Here is a 19,280-nt window from a genome sequence, read left to right as displayed (position 1 = left end):
CATGCTTTCACAATTCATCCCTGGCCCTTTTAGGCCCCCTGGTGTCACAGGGGACCATTAGATTGTTAGCCTCCATTGGGTCACAATGGATCCTTGCTTCTCTTAACCCCTGTGGTGTCACAATGCATCCCATGCCCTTTTAGGCCACTTGATGTCACAATGAATCATTTGATTTTTGGCCTCCATGGTGGCATAATTGTACCGTGTTTTAATTGGGCCCCATGCTTTCACAATACATCCCTGGCCCTTTTAGGCCCATTGGTGTCACAAGGGACCATTAGATTGTTAGCCTCCATTGGGTCACAATGGTTCCTTGCTTCTCTTAACCTCTGTGGTGTCACAATGCATTCCATGCCATTTTAGGCCACTTGATGTCACAATGAATCATTTGATTCTTGGCCTCCATGGTGTCATAATGGTTCCTTGTTTCTATTGGGCCCCATGCTGTCACAATTCATCCCTGGCCCTTTTATGACCCCTGGTGTCAAATGGGATCCTGGGATTATTAGCCTCCATTGGGTCACAATGGATCCTTGCATCTCTTAACCCCTGTGGTGTCACAATGCATCCCATGCCCTTTTAGGCCACTTGATGTCACAATGAATCATTTGATTCTTGGCCTCCATGGTGGCATAATAGATCCTTGCTTCTATTGGTCCCCGTGCTGTAACAATCCATCCCTGGCCATTTTAGGCCCCCTGGTGTCACAAGGGATCATTAGATTGTTAGCCTGCATTGGGTCACAATGGTTCCTTGCTTCTCTTAACCCCTTTGGTGTCACAATGCATCCCATGCCCTTTTAGGCCACTTGATGTCACAATGAATCATTTGATTTTTGGCCTCCATGGTGGCATAATTGTACCAGGTTTTAATTGGGCCCCATGCTTTCACAATTCTTCCCTGGCCCTTTTAGGCCCATTGGTGTCACAAGGGACCATTAGATTGTTAGCCTCCATTGGGTAACAATGGTTCCTTGCTTCTCTTAACCTCTGTGGTGTCACGATGCATTCCATGCCATTTTAGGCCACTTGATGTCACAATGAATCATTTGATTCTTGGCCTCCATGGTGTCATAATGGTTCCTTGCTTCTATTGGTCCCCGTGCTGTAACAATCCATCCCTGGCCATTTTAGGCCCCCTGGTGTCACAAGGGATCATTAGATTGTTAGCCTGCATTGGGTCACAATGGTTCCTTGCTTCTCTTAACCCCTTTGGTGTCACAATGCATCCCATGCCCTTTTAGGCCACTTGATGTCACAATGAATCATTTGATTTTTGGCCTCCATGGTGGCATAATTGTACCAGGTTTTAATTGGGCCCCATGCTTTCACAATTCTTCCCTGGCCCTTTTAGGCCCATTGGTGTCACAAGGGACCATTAGATTGTTAGCCTCCATTTGGTAACAATGGTTCCTTGCTTGTCTTAACCTCTGTGGTGTCACGATGCATTCCATGCCATTTTAGGCCACTTGATGTCACAATGAATCATTTGATTCTTGGCCTCCATGGTGTCATAATGGTTCCTTGTTTCTATTGGTCCCCATGCTGTCACAATTCATCCCTGGCCCTTTTACGCCCCCTGGTGCCAAATGGGATCCTGGGATTATTAGCCTCCATTGGGTCACAATGGATCCTTGCTTCTCTTAACCCCTGTGGTGTCACAAAGCATCCCATGCCCTTTTAGGCCACTTGATGTCACAATGAATCATTTGATTCTTGGCGTCCATGGTGGCATAATAGGTCCTTGCTTCTATTGGTCCCCGTGCTGTAACAATCCATCCCTGGTCATTTTAGGCCCCCTGGTGTCACAAGGGATCATTAGATTTTTAGCAAGCATTGGGTCACAATGGATCCTTGCTTCTCTTAACCTCTGTGGTGTCACAATGCATCCCATGCCCTTTTAGGCCACTTGATGTCACAATGAATCATTTGATTCTTGGCCTCCATGGTGACATAATAGATCCTTGCTTCTATTGGTCCCCGTGCTGTAACAATTCATCCCTGGCCCTTTTTATACCCCCTGGTGCCACAAGGGATCATTAGATTGTTAGCCTCCATTGGGTCACAATGGATCCTTGCTTCTCTGAACCGCTGTGGTGTCACAATGCATCCCATGCCCTTTTAGGCCACTTGATGTCACAATGAATCATTTGATTCTTGGCCTCCATGGTGGCATAATTGTACCAGGTTTTAATTGGGCCCCATGCTTTCACAATTCTTCCCTGGCCCTTTTAGGCCCATTGGTGTCACAAGGGACCATTAGATTGTTAGCCTCCATTTGGTAACAATGGTTCCTTGCTTGTCTTAACCTCTGTGGTGTCACGATGCATTCCATGCCATTTTAGGCCACTTGATGTCACAATGAATCATTTGATTCTTGGCCTCCATGGTGTCATAATGGTTCCTTGTTTCTATTGGTCCCCGTGCTGTCACAATTCATCCCTGGCCCTTTTACGCCCCCTGGTGCCAAATGGGATCCTGGGATTATTAGCCTCCATTGGGTCACAATGGATCCTTGCTTCTCTTAACCTCTGTGGTGTCACAATGCATCCCATGCCATTTTAGGCCACTTGATGTCACAATGAATCATTTGATTCTTGGCGTCCATGGTGGCATAATAGGTCCTTGCTTCTATTGGTCCCCATGCTGTAACAATCCATCCCTGTTCATTTTAGGACCCTGGTGTCACAAGGGATCATTAGATTGTTAGCCTGCATTGGGTCACAATGGTTCCTTGCTTCTCTTAACCCCTGTGGTGTCACAATGCATCCCATGCCCTTTTAGGCCACTTGATGTCACAATGAATCATTTGATTCTTGGCCTCCATGGTGACATAATAGATCCTTGCTTCTATTGGTCCCCGTGCTGTAACAATTCATCCCTGGCCCTTTTTATACCCCCTGGTGCCACAAGGGATCATTAGATTGTTAGCCTCCATTGGGTCACAATGGTTCCTTGCTTCTCTTAACCTCTGTGGTGTCAGAATGCATTCCTAGCCCTTTTAGGCCACTTGGTCTTACAATGAACCATTTGAATCTTGGCCTTCATGGTGTCATAATGGTTCCTTGTTTCTATTGGTCCCCATGCTGTCACAATTCATCCCTGGCCCTTTTACGACCCCTGGTGTCAAATGGGATCCTGGGATTATTAGCCTCCATTGGGTCACAATGGATCCTTGCTTCTCTTAACCCCTGTGGTGTCACAATGCATCCCATGCCATTTTAGGCCACTTGATGTCACAATGAATCATTTGATTCTTGGCCTCCATGGTGACATAATAGATCCTTGTTTCTATTGGTCCCCGTGCTGTTACAATTCATCCCTGGCCCTTTTTATACCCCCTGGTGCCACAAGGGATCATTAGATTGTTAGCCTGCATTGGGTCATAATGGTTCCTTGCTTCTCTTAACCTCTGTGGTGTCACAATGCATCCCATGCCCTTTTAGGCCACTTGATGTCACAATGAATCATTTGATTCTTGGCGTCCATGGTGGCATAATGGATCCTTGCTTCCATTGGTCCCCGTGCTGTTACAATCCATCCCTGGCCATTTTAGGCCCCCTGGTGTCACAAGGGATCATTAGATTGTTAGCCTGCATTGGGTCACAATGGTTCCTTGCTTCTCTTAACCCCTGTGGTGTTGCAATGCATCCCATGCCCTTTTAGGCCACTTGATGTCACAATGAATCATTTGATTTTTGGCCTCCATGGTGGCATAATTGTACCGGGTTTTAATTGGGCCCCATGCTTTCACAATTCATCCCTGGCCCTTTTAGGCCCCCTGGTGTCACAAGGGATCATTAGATTGTTAGCCTCCATTGGGTCACAATGGATCCTTGCTTCTCTTAACCCCTGTGGTGTCACAATGCATCCCATGCCCTTTTAGGCCACTTGATGTCACAATGAATCATTTGATTTTTGGCCTCCATGGTGGCATAATTGTACCGGGTTTTAATTGGGCCCCATGCTTTCACAATTCATCCCTGGCCCTTTTAGGCCCATTGGTGTCACAAGGGACCATTAGATTGTTAGCCTCCATTGGGTCACAATGGTTCCTTGCTTCTCTTAACCTCTGTGGTGTCACAATGCATTCCATGCCATTTTAGGCCACTTGATGTCACAATGAATCATTTGATTCTTGGCCTCCATGGTGTCATAATGGTTCCTTGTTTCTATTGGGCCCCATGCTGTCACAATTCATCCCTGGCCCTTTTACGACCCCTGGTGTCAAATGGGATCCTGGGATTATTAGCCTCCATTGGGTCACAATGGATCCTTGCATCTCTTAACCCCTGTGGTGTCACAATGCATCCCATGCCCTTTTAGGCCACTTGATGTCACAATGAATCATTTGATTCTTGGCCTCCATGGTGGCATAATAGATCCTTGCTTCTATTGGTCCCCGTGCTGTAACAATCCATCCCTGGCCATTTTAGGCCCCCTGGTGTCACAAGGGATCATTAGATTGTTAGCCTGCATTGGGTCACAATGGTTCCTTGCTTCTCTTAACCCCTTTGGTGTCACAATGCATCCCATGCCCTTTTAGGCCACTTGATGTCACAATGAATCATTTGATTTTTGGCCTCCATGGTGGCATAATTGTACCAGGTTTTAATTGGGCCCCATGCTTTCACAATTCTTCCCTGGCCCTTTTAGGCCCATTGGTGTCACAAGGGACCATTAGATTGTTAGCCTCCATTGGGTAACAATGGTTCCTTGCTTCTCTTAACCTCTGTGGTGTCACGATGCATTCCATGCCATTTTAGGCCACTTGATGTCACAATGAATCATTTGATTCTTGGCCTCCATGGTGTCATAATGGTTCCTTGTTTCTATTGGGCCCCATGCTGTCACAATTCATCCCTGGCCCTTTTACGACCCCTGGTGTCAAATGGGATCCTGGGATTATTAGCCTCCATTGGGTCACAATGGATCCTTGCATCTCTTAACCCCTGTGGTGTCACAATGCATCCCATGCCCTTTTAGGCCACTTGATGTCACAATGAATCATTTGATTCTTGGCCTCCATGGTGTCATAATGGTTCCTTGCTTCTATTGGTCCCCGTGCTGTAACAATCCATCCCTGGCCATTTTAGGCCCCCTGGTGTCACAAGGGATCATTAGATTGTTAGCCTGCATTGGGTCACAATGGTTCCTTGCTTCTCTTAACCCCTTTGGTGTCACAATGCATCCCATGCCCTTTTAGGCCACTTGATGTCACAATGAATCATTTGATTCTTGGCGTCCATGGTGGCATAATAGGTCCTTGCTTCTATTGGTCCCCATGCTGTAACAATCCATCCCTGTTCATTTTAGGCCCCTGGTGTCACAAGGGATCATTAGATTGTTAGCCTGCATTGGGTCACAATGGTTCCTTGCTTCTCTTAACCCCTGTGGTGTCGCAATGCATCCCATGCCCTTTTAGGCCACTTGATGTCACAATGAATCATTTGATTCTTGGCCTCCATGGTGACATAATAGATCCTTGCTTCTATTGGTCCCCGTGCTGTAACAATTCATCCCTGGCCCTTTTTATACCCCCTGGTGCCACAAGGGATCATTAGATTGTTAGCCTGCATTGGGTCACAATGGTTCCTTGCTTCTCTTAACCTCTGTGGTGTCAGAATGCATTCCTAGCCCTTTTAGGCCACTTGGTCTTACAATGAACCATTTGAATCTTGGACTTCATGGTGTCATAATGGTTCCTTGTTTCTATTGGTCCCCATGCTGTCACAATTCATCCCTGGCCCTTTTACGCCCCCTGGTGTCAAATGGGATCCTGGGATTATTAGCCTCCATTGGGTCACAATGGATCCTTGCTTCTCTTAACCCCTGTGGTGTCACAATGCATCCCATGCACTTTTAGGCCACTTGATGTCACAATGAATCATTTGATTCTTGGCCTCCATGGTGACATAATAGATCCTTGTTTCTATTGGTCCCCGTGCTGTTACAATTCATCCCTGGCCCTTTTTATAACCCCTGGTGCCACAAGGGATCATTAGATTGTTAGCCTGCATTGGGTCATAATGGTTCCTTGCTTCTCTTAACCTCTGTGGTGTCACAATGCATCCCATGCCCTTTTAGGCCACTTGATGTCACAATGAATCATTTGATTCTTGGCGTCCATGGTGGCATAATGGATCCTTGCTCCCATTGGTCCCCGTGCTGTTACAATCCATCCCTGGCCATTTTAGGCCCCCTGGTGTCACAAGGGATCATTAGATTGTTAGCCTGCATTGGGTCACAATGGTTCCTTGCTTCTCTTAACCCCTGTGGTGTTGCAATGCATCCCATGCCCTTTTAGGCCACTTGATGTCACAATGAATCATTTGATTTTTGGCCTCCATGGTGGCATAATTGTACCGGGTTTTAATTGGGCCCCATGCTTTCACAATTCATCCCTGGCCCTTTTAGGCCCCCTGGTGTCACAAGGGACCATTAGATTGTTAGCCTCCATTGGGTCACAATGGATCCTTGCTTCTCTTAACCCCTGTGGTGTCACAATGCATCCCATGCCCTTTTAGGCCACTTGATGTCACAATGAATCATTTGATTTTTGGCCTCCATGGTGGCATAATTGTACCGGGTTTTAATTGGGCCCCATGCTTTCACAATTCATCCCTGGCCCTTTTAGGCCCATTGGTGTCACAAGGGACCATTAGATTGTTAGCCTCCATTGGGTCACAATGGTTCCTTGCTTCTCTTAACCTCTGTGGTGTCACAATGCATTCCATGCCATTTTAGGCCACTTGATGTCACAATGAATCATTTGATTCTTGGCCTCCATGGTGTCATAATGGTTCCTTGTTTCTATTGGGCCCCATGCTGTCACAATTCATCCCTGGCCCTTTTACGACCCCTGGTGTCAAATGGGATCCTGGGATTATTAGCCTCCATTGGGTCACAATGGATCCTTGCATCTCTTAACCCCTGTGGTGTCACAATGCATCCCATGCCCTTTTAGGCCACTTGATGTCACAATGAATCATTTGATTCTTGGCCTCCATGGTGGCATAATAGATCCTTGCTTCTATTGGTCCCCGTGCTGTAACAATCCATCCCTGGCCATTTTAGGCCCCCTGGTGTCACAAGGGATCATTAGATTGTTAGCCTGCATTGGGTCACAATGGTTCCTTGCTTCTCTTAACCCCTTTGGTGTCACAATGCATCCCATGCCCTTTTAGGCCACTTGATGTCACAATGAATCATTTGATTCTTGGCCTCCATGGTGGCATAATTGTACCAGGTTTTAATTGGGCCCCATGCTTTCACAATTCTTCCCTGGCCCTTTTAGGCCCATTGGTGTCACAAGGGACCATTAGATTGTTAGCCTCCATTGGGTAACAATGGTTCCTTGCTTCTCTTAACCTCTGTGGTGTCACGATGCATTCCATGCCATTTTAGGCCACTTGATGTCACAATGAATCATTTGATTCTTGGCCTCCATGGTGTCATAATGGTTCCTTGTTTCTATTGGGCCCCATGCTGTCACAATTCATCCCTGGCCCTTTTACGACCCCTGGTGTCAAATGGGATCCTGGGATTATTAGCCTCCATTGGGTCACAATGGATCCTTGCTTCTCTTAACCCCTGTGGTGTCACAATGCATCCCATGCCCTTTTAGGCCACTTGATGTCACAATGAATCATTTGATTCTTGGCCTCCATGGTGTCATAATGGTTCCTTGCTTCTATTGGTCCCCGTGCTGTAACAATCCATCCCTTGCCATTTTAGGCCCCCTGGTGTCACAAGGGATCATTAGATTGTTAGCCTGCATTGGGTCACAATGGTTCCTTGCTTCTCTTAACCTCTGTGGTGTCACAATGCATCCCATGCCCTTTTAGGCCACTTGATGTCACAATGAATCATTTGATTTTTGGCCTCCATGGTGGCATAATTGTACCAGGTTTTAATTGGGCCCCATGCTTTCACAATTCTTCCCTGGCCCTTTTAGGCCCATTGGTGTCACAAGGGACCATTAGATTGTTAGCCTCCATTTGGTAACAATGGTTCCTTGCTTGTCTTAACCTCTGTGGTGTCACGATGCATTCCATGCCATTTTAGGCCACTTGATGTCACAATGAATCATTTGATTCTTGGCCTCCATGGTGTCATAATGGTTCCTTGTTTCTATTGGTCCCCATGCTGTCACAATTCATCCCTGGCCCTTTTACGCCCCCTGGTGCCAAATGGGATCCTGGGATTATTAGCCTCCATTGGGTCACAATGGATCCTTGCTTCTCTTAACCCCTGTGGTGTCACAATGCATCCCATGCCATTTTAGGCCACTTGATGTCACAATGAATCATTTGATTCTTGGCCTCCATGGTGACATAATAGATCCTTGCTTCTATTGGTCCCCGTGCTGTTACAATTCATCCCTGGCCCTTTTTATACCCCCTGGTGCCACAAGGGATCATTAGATTGTTAGCCTGCATTGGGTCATAGTGGTTCATTGTTTCTCTTAACCTCTGTGGTGTCACAATGCATCCCATGCCCTTTTAGGCCACTTGATGTCACAATGAATCATTTGATTCTTGGCCTCCATGGTGGCATAATAGATCCTTGTTTCTATTGGTCCCCGTGCTGTTACAATCCATCCCTGGCCATTTTAGGCCCCCTGGTGTCACAAGGGATCATTAGATTGTTAGCCTGCATTGGGTCACAATGGTTCCTTGCTTCTCTTAACCCCTGTGGTGTCGCAATGCATCCCATGCCCTTTTAGGCCACTTGATGTCACAATGAATCATTTGATTTTTGGCCTCCATGGTGGCATAATTGTACCAGGTTTAAATTAGGCCCCATGCTTTCACAATTCATCCCTGGCCCTTTTAGGCCCATTGGTGTCACAAGGGACCATTAGATTGTTAGCCTCCATTGGGTAACAATGGTTCCTTGCTTCTCTTAACCTCTGTGGTGTCACAATGCATTCCATGCCATTTTAGGCCACTTGTTGTCACAATGAATCATTTGATTCTTGGCCTCCATGGTGTCATAATGGTTCCTTGTTTCTATTGGGCCCCATGCTGTCACAATTCATCCCTGGCCCTTTTACGCCCCCTGGTGCCAAATGGGATCCTGGGATTATTAGCCTCCATTGGGTCATAATGGATCCTTGCTTCTCTTAACCCCTGTGGTGTCACAATGCATCCCATGCCCTTTTAGGCCACTTGATGTCACAATGAATCATTTGATTCTTGGCCTCCATGGTGACATAATAGACCCTTGCTTCTATTGGTCCCCGTGCTGTAACAATCCATCCCTGGCCCTTTTTATACCCCCTGGTGCCACAAGGGATCATTAGATTGTTAGCCTGCATTGGGTCACAATGGTTCCTTGCTTCTCTTAACCTCTGTGGTGTCACAATGCATTCCAAGCCCTTTTAGTCCACTTGGTCTTACAATGAACCATTTGATTCTTGGCCTTCATGGTGTCATAATGGTTCCTTGTTTCTATTGGTCCCCATGCTGTCACAATTCATCCCTGGCCCTTTTACGCCCCCTGGTGTCAAATGGGATCCTGGGATTATTAGCCTCCATTGGGTCACAATGGATCCTTGCTTCTCTTAACCCCTGTGGTGTCACAATGCATCCCATGCCATTTTAGGCCACTTGATGTCACAATGAATCATTTGATTCTTGGCCTCCATGGTGGCAAAATAGATCCTTGCTTCTATTGGTCCCCGTGCTGTAACAATACATCCCTGGCCATTTTAGGCCCCCTGGTGTCACAAGGGATCATTAGATTGTTAGCCTGCATTGGGTCACAATGGTTCCTTGCTTCTCTTACCCCTGTGGTGTCACAATGCATCCCATGCCCTTTTAGGCCACTTGATGTCACAATGAATCATTTGAGTCTTGGCCTCCATGGTGACATAATAGATCCTTGCTTCTATTGCTCCCCGTGCTGTAACAATTCATCCCTGGCCCTTTTTATACCCCATGGTGCCACAAGGGATCATTAGATTGTTAGCCTGCATTGGGTCACAATGGTTCCTTGCTTCTCTTAACCTCTGTGGTGTCACAATGCATTCCAAGCCCTTTTAGGCCACTTGGTCTTACAATGAACCATTTGATTCTTGGCCTTCATGGTGTCATAATGGTTCCTTGTTTCTATTGGTCCCCATGCTGTCACAATTCATCCCTGGCCCTTTTACGCCCCCTGGTGTCAAATGGGATCATGGGATTATTAGCCTCCATTGGGTCACAATGGATCCTTGCTTCTCTTAACCCCTGTGGTGTCACAATGCATCCCATGCCCTTTTAGGCCACTTGATGTCACAATGAATCATTTGATTCTTGGCCTCCATGGTGGCATAATAGATCCTTGCTTCTATTGGTCCCCGTGCTGTAACAATCCATCCCTGGCCATTTTAGGCCCCCTGGTGTCACAAGGGATCATTAGATTGTTAGCCTGCATTGGGTCACAATGGTTCCTTGCTTCTCTTAACCCCTTTGGTGTCACAATGCATCCCATGCCCTTTTAGGCCACTTGATGTCACAATGAATCATTTGATTTTTGGCCTCCATGGTGGCATAATTGTACCAGGTTTTAATTGGGCCCCATGCTTTCACAATTCTTCCCTGGCCCTTTTAGGCCCATTGGTGTCACAAGGGACCATTAGATTGTTAGCCTCCATTTGGTAACAAAGGTTCCTTGCTTGTCTTAACCTCTGTGGTGTCACGATGCATTCCATGCCATTTTAGGCCACTTGATGTCACAATGAATCATTTGATTCTTGGCCTCCATGGTGTCATAATGGTTCCTTGTTTCTATTGGTCCCCGTGCTGTCGCAATTCATCCCTGGCCCTTTTACGCCCCCTGGTGCCAAATGGGATCCTGGGATTATTAGCCTCCATTGGGTCACAATGGATCCTTGCTTCTCTTAACCCCTGTGGTGTCACAATGCATCCCAAGCCCTTTTAGGCCACTTGATGTCACAATGAATCATTTGATTCTTGGCCTCCATGGTGTCATAATGCTTCCTTGTTTCTATTGGTCCCCATGCTGTCACAATTCATCCCTGGCCCTTTTACGCCCCCTGGTGTCAAATGGGATCCTGGGATTATTAGCCTCCATTGGGTCACAATGGATCCTTGCTTCTCTTAACCCCTGTGGTGTCACAATGCATCCCATGCCCTTTTAGGCCACTTGATGTCACAATGAATCATTTGATTCTTGGCCTCCATGGTGGCATAATAGATCCTTGCTTCTATTGGTCCCCGTGCTGTAACAATCCATCCCTGGCCATTTTAGGCCCCCTGGTGTCACAAGGGATCATTAGATTGTTAGCCTGCATTGGGTCACAATGGTTCCTTGCTTCTCTTAACCTCTGTGGTGTCACAATGCATCCCATGCCCTTTTAGGCCACTTGATGTCACAATGAATCATTTGATTTTTGGCCTCCATGGTGGCATAATAGATCCTTGTTTCTATTGGTCCCCGTGCTGTTACAATCCATCCCTGGCCATTTTAGGCCCCCTGGTGTCACAAGGGATCATTAGATTGTTAGCCTGCATTGGGTCACAATGGTTCCTTGCTTCTCTTAACCCCTGTGGTGTCGCAATGCATCCCATGCCCTTTTAGGCCACTTGATGTCACAATGAATCATTTGATTTTTGGCCTCCATGGTGGCATAATTGTACCAGGTTTAAATTGGGCCCCATGCTTTCACAATTCATCCCTGGCCCTTTTAGGCCCATTGGTGTCACAAGGGACCATTAGATTGTTAGCCTCCATTGGGTAACAATGGTTCCTTGCTTCTCTTAACCTCTGTGGTGTCACAATGCATTCCATGCCATTTTAGGCCACTTGTTGTCACAATGAATCATTTGATTCTTGGCCTCCATGGTGTCATAATGGTTCCTTGTTTCTATTGGGCCCCATGCTGTCACAATTCATCCCTGGCCCTTTTACGCCCCCTGGTGCCAAATGGGATCCTGGGATTATTAGCCTCCATTGGGTCATAATGGATCCTTGCTTCTCTTAACCCCTGTGGTGTCACAATGCATCCCATGCCCTTTTAGGCCACTTGATGTCACAATGAATCATTTGATTCTTGGCCTCCATGGTGACATAATAGACCCTTGCTTCTATTGGTCCCCGTGCTGTAACAATCCATCCCTGGCCCTTTTTATACCCCCTGGTGCCACAAGGGATCATTAGATTGTTAGCCTGCATTGGGTCACAATGGTTCCTTGCTTCTCTTAACCCCTGTGGTGTCACAATGCATTCCAAGCCCTTTTAGTCCACTTGGTCTTACAATGAACCATTTGATTCTTGGCCTTCATGGTGTCATAATGGTTCCTTGTTTCTATTGGTCCCCATGCTGTCACAATTCATCCCTGGCCCTTTTACGCCCCCTGGTGTCAAATGGGATCCTGGGATTATTAGCCTCCATTGGGTCACAATGGATCCTTGCTTCTCTTAACCCCTGTGGTGTCACAATGCATCCCATGCCATTTTAGGCCACTTGATGTCACAATGAATCATTTGATTCTTGGCCTCCATGGTGGCAAAATAGATCCTTGCTTCTATTGGTCCCCGTGCTGTAACAATACATCCCTGGCCATTTTAGGCCCCCTGGTGTCACAAGGGATCATTAGATTGTTAGCCTGCATTGGGTCACAATGGTTCCTTGCTTCTCTTAGCCCCTGTGGTGTCACAATGCATCCCATGCCCTTTTAGGCCACTTGATGTCACAATGAATCATTTGAGTCTTGGCCTCCATGGTGACATAATAGATCCTTGCTTCTATTGCTCCCCGTGCTGTAACAATTCATCCCTGGCCCTTTTTATACCCCATGGTGCCACAAGGGATCATTAGATTGTTAGCCTGCATTGGGTCAAAATGGTTCCTTGCTTCTCTTAACCTCTGTGGTGTCACAATGCATTCCAAGCCCTTTTAGGCCACTTGGTCTTACAATGAACCATTTGATTCTTGGCCTTCATGGTGTCATAATGGTTCCTTGTTTCTATTGGTCCCCATGCTGTCACAATTCATCCCTGGCCCTTTTACGCCCCCTGGTGTCAAATGGGATCCTGGGATTATTAGCCTCCATTGGGTCACAATGGATCCTTGCTTCTCTTAACCCCTGTGGTGTCACAATGCATCCCATGCCCTTTTAGGCCACTTGATGTCACAATGAATCATTTGATTCTTGGCCTCCATGGTGGCATAATAGATCCTTGCTTCTATTGGTCCCCGTGCTGTAACAATCCATCCCTGGCCATTTTAGGCCCCCTGGTGTCACAAGGGATCATTAGATTGTTAGCCTGCATTGGGTCACAATGGTTCCTTGCTTCTCTTAACCCCTTTGGTGTCACAATGCATCCCATGCCCTTTTAGGCCACTTGATGTCACAATGAATCATTTGATTTTTGGCCTCCATGGTGGCATAATTGTACCAGGTTTTAATTGGGCCCCATGCTTTCACAATTCTTCCCTGGCCCTTTTAGGCCCATTGGTGTCACAAGGGACCATTAGATTGTTAGCCTCCATTTGGTAACAAAGGTTCCTTGCTTGTCTTAACCTCTGTGGTGTCACGATGCATTCCATGCCATTTTAGGCCACTTGATGTCACAATGAATCATTTGATTCTTGGCCTCCATGGTGTCATAATGGTTCCTTGTTTCTATTGGTCCCCGTGCTGTCGCAATTCATCCCTGGCCCTTTTACGCCCCCTGGTGCCAAATGGGATCCTGGGATTATTAGCCTCCATTGGGTCACAATGGATCCTTGCTTCTCTTAACCCCTGTGGTGTCACAATGCATCCCAAGCCCTTTTAGGCCACTTGATGTCACAATGAATCATTTGATTCTTGGCCTCCATGGTGTCATAATGCTTCCTTGTTTCTATTGGTCCCCATGCTGTCACAATTCATCCCTGGCCCTTTTACGCCCCCTGGTGTCAAATGGGATCCTGGGATTATTAGCCTCCATTGGGTCACAATGGATCCTTGCTTCTCTTAACCCCTGTGGTGTCACAATGCATCCCATGCCCTTTTAGGCCACTTGATGTCACAATGAATCATTTGATTCTTGGCCTCCATGGTGGCATAATAGATCCTTGCTTCTATTGGTCCCCGTGCTGTAACAATCCATCCCTGGCCATTTTAGGCCCCCTGGTGTCACAAGGGATCATTAGATTGTTAGCCTGCATTGGGTCACAATGGTTCCTTGCTTCTCTTAACCCCTTTGGTGTCACAATGCATCCCATGCCCTTTTAGGCCACTTGATGTCACAATGAATCATTTGATTTTTGGCCTCCATGGTGGCATAATTGTACCAGGTTTTAATTGGGCCCCATGCTTTCACAATTCTTCCCTGGCCCTTTTAGGCCCATTGGTGTCACAAGGGACCATTAGATTGTTAGCCTCCATTTGGTAACAATGGTTCCTTGCTTGTCTTAACCTCTGTGGTGTCACGATGCATCCCATGCCATTTTAGGCCACTTGATGTCACAATGAATCATTTGATTCTTGGCCTCCATGGTGTCATAATGGTTCCTTGTTTCTATTGGTCCCCATGCTGTCACAATTCATCCCTGGCCCTTTTACGCCCCCTGGTGCCAAATGGGATCCTGGGATTATTAGCCTCCATTGGGTCACAATGGATCCTTGCTTCTCTTAACCCCTGTGGTGTCACAATGCATCCCATGCCATTTTAGGCCACTTGATGTCACAATGAATCATTTGATTCTTGGCCTCCATGGTGACATAATAGATCCTTGCTTCTATTGGTCCCCGTGCTGTTACAATTCATCCCTGGCCCTTTTTATACCCCCTGGTGCCACAAGGGATCATTAGATTGTTAGCCTGCATTGGGTCATAATGGTTCATTGTTTCTCTTAACCTCTGTGGTGTCACAATGCATCCCATGCCCTTTTAGGCCACTTGATGTCACAATGAATCATTTGATTCTTGGCCTCCATGGTGGCATAATAGATCCTTGTTTCTATTGGTCCCCGTGCTGTTACAATCCATCCCTGGCCATTTTAGGCCCCCTGGTGTCACAAGGGATCATTAGATTGTTAGCCTGCATTGGGTCACAATGGTTCCTTGCTTCTCTTAACCCCTGTGGTGTCGCAATGCATCCCATGCCCTTTTAGGCCACTTGATGTCACAATGAATCATTTGATTTTTGGCCTCCATGGTGGCATAATTGTACCAGGTTTAAATTGGGCCCCATGCTTTCACAATTCATCCCTGGCCCTTTTAGGCCCATTGGTGTCACAAGGGACCATTAGATTGTTAGCCTCCATTGGGTAACAATGGTTCCTTGCTTCTCTTAACCTCTGTGGTGTCACAATGCATTCCATGCCATTTTAGGCCACTTGTTGTCACAATGAATCATTTGATTCTTGGCCTCCATGGTGTCATAATGGTTCCTTGTTTCTATTGGTCCCCATGCTGTCACAATTCATCCCTGGCCCTTTTACGCGCCCTGGTGCCAAATGGGATCCTGGGATTATAAGCCTCCATTGGGTCATAATGGATCCTTGCTTCTCTTAACCCCTGTGGTGTCACAATGCATCCCATGCCCTTTTAGGCCACTTGATGTCACAATGAATCATTTGATTCTTGGCCTCCATGGTGGCAAAATAGATCCTTGCTTCTATTGGTCCCCGTACTGTAACAATACATCCCTGGCCATTTTAGGCCCCCTGGTGTCACAAGGGATCATTAGATTGTTAGCCTGCATTGGGTCACAATGGTTCCTTGCTTCTCTTAGCCCCTGTGGTGTCACAATGCATCCCATGCCCTTTTAGGCCACTTGATGTCACAATGAATCATTTGAGTCTTGGCCTCCATGGTGACATAATAGATCCTTGCTTCTATTGCTCCCCGTGCTGTAACAATTCATCCCTGGCCCTTTTTATACCCCATGGTGCCACAAGGGATCATTAGATTGTTAGCCTGCATTGGGTCACAATGGTTCCTTGCTTCTCTTAACCTCTGTGGTGTCACAATGCATTCCAAGCCCTTTTAGGCCACTTGGTCTTACAATGAACCATTTGATTCTTGGCCTTCATGGTGTCATAATGGTTCCTTGTTTCTATTGGTCCCCATGCTGTCACAATTCATCCCTGGCCCTTTTACGCCCCCTGGTGTCAAATGGGATCCTGGGATTATTAGCCTCCATTGGGTCACAATGGATCCTTGCTTCTCTTAACCCCTGGGGTGTCACAATGCATCCCATGCCCTTTTAGGCCACTTGATGTCACAATGAATCATTTGATTCTTGGCCTCCATGGTGGCATAATAGATCCTTGCTTCTATTGGTCCCCGTGCTGTAACAATCCATCCCTGGCCATTTTAGGCCCCCTGGTGTCACAAGGGATCATTAGATTGTTAGCCTGCATTGGGTCACAATGGTTCCTTGCTTCTCTTAACCCCTGTGGTGTCGCAATGCATCCCATGCCCTTTTAGGCCACTTGATGTCACAATGAATCATTTGATTTTTGGCCTCCATGGTGGCATAATTGTACCAGGTTTAAATTGGGCCCCATGCTTTCACAATTCATCCCTGGCCCTTTTAGGCCCATTGGTGTCACAAGGGACCATTAGATTGTTAGCCTCCATTGGGTAACAATGGTTCCTTGCTTCTCTTAACCTCTGTGGTGTCACGATGCATTCCATGCCATTTTAGGCCACTTGATGTCACAATGAATCATTTGATTCTTGGCCTCCATGGTGTCATAATGGTTCCTTGTTTCTATTGGTCCCCGTGCTGTCGCAATTCATCCCTGGCCCTTTTACGCCCCCTGGTGCCAAATGGGATCCTGGGATTATTAGCCTCCATTGGGTCACAATGGATCCTTGCTTCTCTTAACCCCTGTGGTGTCACAATGCATCCCAAGCCCTTTTAGGCCACTTGATGTCACAATGAATCATTTGATTCTTGGCCTCCATGGTGTCATAATGGTTCCTTGTTTCTATTGGTCCCCATGCTGTCACAATTCATCCCTGGCCCTTTTACGCCCCCTGGTGTCAAATGGGATCCTGGGATTATTAGCCTCCATTGGGTCACAATGGATCCTTGCTTCTCTTAACCCCTGTGGTGTCACAATGCATCCCATGCCCTTTTAGGCCACTTGATGTCACAATGAATCATTTGATTCTTGGCCTCCATGGTGGCATAATAGATCCTTGCTTCTATTGGTCCCCGTGCTGTAACAATCCATCCCTGGCCATTTTAGGCCCCCTGGTGTCACAAGGGATCATTAGATTGTTAGCCTGCATTGGGTCACAATGGTTCCTTGCTTCTCTTAACCCCTTTGGTGTCACAATGCATCCCATGCCCTTTTAGGCCACTTGATGTCACAATGAATCATTTGATTTTTGGCCTCCATGGTGGCATAATTGTACCAGGTTTTAATTGGGCCCCATGCTTTCACAATTCTTCCCTGGCCCTTTTAGGCCCATTGGTGTCACAAGGGACCATTAGATTGTTAGCCTCCATTTGGTAACAATGGTTCCTTGCTTGTCTTAACCTCTGTGGTGTCACGATGCATCCCATGCCATGTTAGGCCACTTGATGTCACAATGAATCATTTGATTCTTGGCCTCCATGGTGTCATAATGGTTCCTTGTTTCTATTGGTCCCCATGCTGTCACAATTCATCCCTGGCCCTTTTACGCCCCCTGGTGCCAAATGGGATCCTGGGATTATTAGCCTCCATTGGGTCACAATGGATCCTTGCTTCTCTTAACCCCTGTGGTGTCACAATGCATCCCATGCCATTTTAGGCCACTTGATGTCACAATGAATCATTTGATTCTTGGCCTCCATGGTGACATAATAGATCCTTGCTTCTATTGGTCCCCGTGCTGTTACAATTCATCCCTGGCCCTTTTTATACCCCCTGGTGCCACAAGGGATCATTAGATTGTTAGCCTGCATTGGGTCATAATGGTTCATTGTTTCTCTTAACCTCTGTGGTGTCACAATGCATCCCATGCCCTTTTAGGCCACTTGATGTCACAATGAATCATTTGATTCTTGGCCTCCATGGTGGCATAATAGATCCTTGTTTCTATTGGTCCCCGTGCTGTTACAATCCATCCCTGGCCATTTTAGGCCCCCTGGTGTCACAAGGGATCATTAGATTGTTAGCCTGCATTGGGTCACAATGGTTCCTTGCTTCTCTTAACCCCTGTGGTGTCGCAATGCATCCCATGCCCTTTTAGGCCACTTGATGTCACAATGAATCATTTGATTTTTGGCCTCCATGGTGGCATAATTGTACCAGGTTTAAATTGGGCCCCATGCTTTCACAATTCATCCCTGGCCCTTTTAGGCCCATTGGTGTCACAAGGGACCATTAGATTGTTAGCCTCCATTGGGTAACAATGGTTCCTTGCTTCTCTTAACCTCTGTGGTGTCACAATGCATCCCATGCCATTTTAGGCCACTTGTTGTCACAATGAATCATTTGATTCTTGGCCTCCATGGTGTCATAATGGTTCCTTGTTTCTATTGGTCCCCATGCTGTCACAATTCATCCCTGGCCCTTTTACGCGCCCTGGTGCCAAATGGGATCCTGGGATTATTAGCCTCCATTGGGTCATAATGGATCCTTGCTTCTCTTAACCCCTGTGGTGTCACAATGCATCCCATGCCCTTTTAGGCCACTTGATGTCACAATGAATCATTTGATTCTTGGCCTCCATGGTGACATAATAGACCCTTGCTTCTATTGGTCCCCGTGCTGTAACAATCCATCCCTGGCCCTTTTTATACCCCCTGGTGCCACAAGGGATCATTAGATTGTTAGCCTGCATTGGGTCACAATGGTTCCTTGCTTCTCTTAACCTCTGTGGTGTCACAATGCATTCCAAGCCCTTTTAGTCCACTTGGTCTTACAATGAACCATTTGATTCTTGGCCTTCATGGTGTCATAATGGTTCCTTGTTTCTATTGGTCCCCATGCTGTCACAATTCATCCCTGGCCCTTTTACGCCCCCTGGTGTCAAATGGGATCCTGGGATTATTAGCCTCCATTGGGTCACAATGGATCCTTGCTTCTCTTAACCCCTGTGGTGTCACAATGCATCCCATGCCCTTTTAGGCCACTTGATGTCACAATGAATCATTTGATTCTTGGCCTCCATGGTGGCAAAATAGATCCTTGCTTCTATTGGTCCCCGTGCTGTAACAATACATCCCTGGCCATTTTAGGCCCCCTGGTGTCACAAGGGATCATTAGATTTTTAGCAAGCATTGGGTCACAATGGTTCCTTGCTTCTCTTAGCCCCTGTGGTGTCACAATGCATC

Source organism: Cinclus cinclus, unplaced genomic scaffold (genome assembly GCF_963662255.1).
Source record: "Cinclus cinclus unplaced genomic scaffold, bCinCin1.1 SCAFFOLD_44, whole genome shotgun sequence".
In the NCBI taxonomy this organism is placed as follows: Eukaryota; Metazoa; Chordata; class Aves; order Passeriformes; family Cinclidae; genus Cinclus; species Cinclus cinclus.
The sequence above is the reverse complement of the archived record's forward strand: the minus strand, read 5'-3'. Positions refer to the sequence as shown.